The sequence below is a fragment of the Hyalella azteca genome, unplaced genomic scaffold, assembly GCF_000764305.2.
Source record: "Hyalella azteca isolate HAZT.00-mixed unplaced genomic scaffold, Hazt_2.0.2 contig13692, whole genome shotgun sequence".
NCBI lineage: Eukaryota > Metazoa > Arthropoda > Malacostraca > Amphipoda > Hyalellidae > Hyalella > Hyalella azteca.
The window spans coordinates 176,612-181,087 of NW_025943604.1; the positions used below are offsets into that span (position 1 = coordinate 176,612).

A 4,476-nucleotide genomic window follows, 5' to 3' on the forward strand; every position below is an offset into this window, starting at 1 on the left:
CATGGCCGCTCTCTAGTTCACTGCGTCTCTAACAACTAAGTTCTAAAACTGTGGGCGCAAGATTTAGGTTTGCAGGCACTTATGAGACTCGGGAGTCTGTCGCTATTAATTTAATAATATGACACCAACAGCTTTCAGTTTCGCAAACAAATCGTGACTTAAAATACCATCTTGAATCGAGGCAGTCTGTACACGGGCACGCACACATAAGGGCTTGGGAAAATAAATTTTCACACGAGTCCAGAATTCGACTTTATTTCTGTTCCATCAAATTTATTTCATTAGCGTACGCTCTGAAATTCTATGATTAAAATTTAACATTGATTGTCCATCAGTAAAATATTTTGCGTCAACTACTAAAATCCGGATATAGATTTGCACTCATTGACCCATTCAAGCAAATTAAATAGTTTCCTATTGTGAATCTGCATGCAAGGTTCTTCTAGTTTCGGATGTGTGACGCCGACACCCCATCTGACGCATACAGGTAGGCGGTCCTCAAGTTTGAGTTCCACAGTCGAGGTCTCGTCCAAATGTCGCAAGCTCTTCTCATCACGAGGTAGGTCAACACAAACATGAAGCCCAAGCACAGTAACGATACACGATCGAGGACGCATTCCATCTCGTCTGACAATTCTGAAAGAAAAAACTTTTTAGCAGCGATTAAGAGGATGAACTTCTTATAAATTCAAAGTGCACGTCACTGCCCCAATATTCACAAACCATCCTCTAGATGTGAAGTTTCTCTGACTTTTCGAAACTAACACTTATCAAGTTGCAGAACACTTGTCCATGCAGTGTCTCTAAAATAATAGAGATGGCACGTATGCGAAGCAGATGCTTTATGCATTGGGATCTCATTGGGACCACAACCATAGTGCCTTTTGAGCTGGCTGAAACGTTTTTGCAGTTTAACCAAAGAAGATAATTGAGCCTTCCATCAGTAGCAAACGATACCAATGCAGTCGGAGTATCATCCTAATTAATTCTGGACTAACGCAATCCAACCCAAGTAGGCACGTAGCAGCATGGTTAATCAGAAGGTTAATCAGCATGGTTAATCAGAACTATTATTCGTCAATTATTTTCCTAATTACCTACTCTTAGTTAAGCTCCCTTGGCACATCTAGAAAGCTTACCCAGCCTTGCTTTGACGAAAGCTATGGAAAAATTTATGAAAGTTGGCATGAAGATGTAGAAGACTACTTTCAATACTGGCCTGCAGTCGCCTGGCAAGCGTCTAAAATCACTGAATGCTTCCATCATCAGCGGCTGAAAAGAGTTAAAATCTGAAACAGTTCAAAGAAATTGCATTAAACCATCGCTAGAAGACTGATGACAACTTTCGAGAAAACCTTGCTCTAGAATTCCTATACTTGCATAATAATGTAATGAAACACAGTTCGCATAGGAATGTCACTTGAAATATACATACAAAAAGGGATTTGTCGGGACTTTCGTTTTTGAATACTGAAACTCGCTAATAATAGGGTAATTTAGCCTATAGAGATCAAAATTTTGCACAATCGAGAAAATGTTCACGCAACCGAAGAGCAATAATTCTCCCCACACACACTTGCCGCTCCTGCGTTACCAAATGAGGTACCTACATGTACCATTAGCAACTACATAATGTATCAGTTTCCGCGCAAAATGTAAACGTTTCAAACGGAAGAAATGTAGACGCTGAAGCCGAACTTAATAATGATCGATTACTGGCTGCCGGCTATAAATTAGTTCCGTCTTGATGAATACCGCAAATTAGTCGCAATGTCATCAACATTTATGAAATGGAAGTTGTATTGAATGGTGCTTTTGGAGTGCAGAATATTCTTCGTTCATTTATGTATTTACCGTAGCCATGTGCCCCCATTCGTACGCCGTATAGGACATGAATAGCCGTTTAAAAGACTGCAGATAAAAAATATTTATTCGTGATTTCAGTCGTATTAGCGATGTTAGGAAAAAAATCGAAGTAGTGATGATCAGAGCCACGTGGATATATTCGTCTGTTCGTCTACAGTCCACTTTGATTAAAATTCACACCTATTGGCAGGCACTATTATATCACTTTCGAAAAAGATTATAAACTGCAACTTTAATATTCTAATATGCAGGCTTCTTTAAATTGGATTATCTCATAGCTTTAACATTACATCCATTGTAATTATTCTATCGGTGCAGATTCTTTTCTGAACTTCTGGGGAGACTTAAGAAGTGGCTCGATCACGAGTTCCATCATCCAACCTACGAACCTTTCGATTCTGATTTTTATGACCTGACTTTATAGCAGGCAGAAATTCAAGGCAACATCGATTTTATTCCTTCTTCCTTGAGCTGTTTAATGGAATGTTGTGACTCGTTTTTATGAACAAATTGAAGGCAGATTTTCCTCATTTATACCTGCCTCTCGTCAAAGCGTGTCAGTTTTTCTTGCGCCAGATTCAATATTTTCATGCATGTGAGCGTGACGGAAATAAAACGGATTTGTAGATGCTGACCCAACAGATGTATAATTTTAATGCAAAAAAGTACGGTGAATATATTTTTAAATGTGTAAATAAGCCATCCTCGATCTGACATAAACTGGTATTTGGGGGCTTATGTTTAGCCACTGCGGGCGATTGAAACTATATAACGCACAATCGGGCGATTGAAACTATATAATACATATTTGTAACATCATGCAAGGTGCATTTTTTACGTCCGCCATGACCACATTTGGGAAGTTTATCTGAGTAACGACGGATATAAAAGGCTTCTTTACCCAACAGCTACAAGTATAGTGAAAACTCATTATTTATAGGAACTTATTGCGATCATATAATTGGCTTAATTTTAACTGAAGATTCTCAGTTCAGTAGAATTGGTTCTTTTCCATGAAGATTTGCCCATTGGCTCAAGAATTTGACAGCTTTTGTATGAAGCGCTGATATATTTTGTCAAATTATTATATGATGACAGTTCTTGTGAACTACTTCTCGCCAAAATTAAGTGGTCAAAACAATTACCTATAACACTGTTATTTCTGCCTGAAACAACAGCGATTGTTGATAGAAAATTTACAAGAGCAGCAGAACGATTAGTAACTTTTTAACCATAGTGCACTATTTATTTATTTGCTCTTTATATGTTATCGGGGCTTTGCATAAATAAACCACAGGTTTCATGTTTGGGCTTCTCCTTAAAAAAGGACGGTTTTAGGGAACAGTTATCACAGGAATGAATTAACTTTATGGTATTAAGTATATAATTTATGACTTAAAAATGTTTTTATATTCATTCTTAATTCGCGCATTTCAATAAAAAGACTGACTGAAGAATTAAATTTGTGCCGGAAATTTTATGCCGCGGCAACAAAGTAAAGATAAATTAGCAGGCATTAATTTAAGTTTCCTGCAGAGAAATCAACTAATTAAATTGCTTAGCCCGCTTAGCATTTCTTCGCTTCATAATTTACTTTCATTTTTTACTTCATTAATGCGTGAGCATAGTGGAAATAGTTCCAAATTCTGAAATGTTTCGTTGAAAATAAAAAGATAAAAGTATTTATGAGTGAACTGGTATCACTATAGATAGCAGAAGTTTTGAAAAGAAATCTGAAGACGCTATGTTACGGATCATACCTTTTATCCTTCGAAATTTTTATCCTTCATCAGCAATTAGAAACTTGACTACTTTACGGTAGGGAAGCAGACATTTAAATCATCTCGTACATTACCATTACAGCGCCATAAAAATAATAACCGAGTTAATGAGGGCTAAATATTCTAAGAGGTTTACTATACCTGCCCAATTACGATCCTTCGGTGAAAGCTTGTATAGGTTTTGCAATTGAAAACTGGGCACTACATCAGGGTTGCAGCTAAATATTGAGGCTGTTTAATTGTAGTCTGTTAATAATGGTCAGTGTAAACCTGTGGAAAACCGATCGTATAGTTGGTCTTTGATTATGAGATAAAAGGAAAAACTTCAATTTGTACGACTGATAGTTTTAGAAACTTAAATGAATGTAGGCTTTTTCTCATTTTATTCCGATCACTTTGCGTGTATCTGAGCATTCGATCGTGCAATTTTTTTGCATATAATATGTGAAGCGACAGACGTGTTAGATTTTCACCCAATTATTATTTTATACCCGTTGTTCGCATACTCTTAATTCTCTTATCTTGTCATGAGTGTATTCATAGACGTAATTAATTATAGACGTAATTATCGTGCAGATGTGGAGGTACCCCGCCTCCCGCACCAATGTCTGTTACACGTAACCGCTGACCTTCCCGCCTATACGTTCGATGTGAACAAAATGATATATGGAGCATGCGGTGTTCACTTGTGACCTAGATTCATTTTGTAATGGTGGCTCAAACATGAAATCAAGAAAAATTATACAAGCTCTGGTGATGGAAATTAAAGGGGACTTAATTGGAACGAAGAAATTGCACTCACTCACATGCAGAGACACATATATGGTTC

At 37.2% G+C, this 4,476-nt stretch overlaps 1 long non-coding RNA gene across 2 annotated transcripts; it reads right to left on the bottom strand.

The window, feature by feature from the left end:
* Positions 1 to 239: 239 nt before the first annotated feature.
* LOC108676958 lies at positions 240 to 1,690 on the bottom strand. 2 transcript variants are annotated; one of them, XR_001931209.2, is made up of 3 exons: positions 1,611 to 1,690; positions 1,140 to 1,289; positions 240 to 636 (listed from the first exon to the last, which is right to left on the bottom strand). It is a non-coding gene; the product is annotated as an uncharacterized LOC108676958 (long non-coding RNA). The 2 variants fall into 2 exon arrangements; XR_007157074.1 differs by lacking the exon at positions 1,611 to 1,690 and adding an exon at positions 1,577 to 1,602.
* Between the last annotated feature and the right edge of the window lie 2,786 nt (positions 1,691 to 4,476).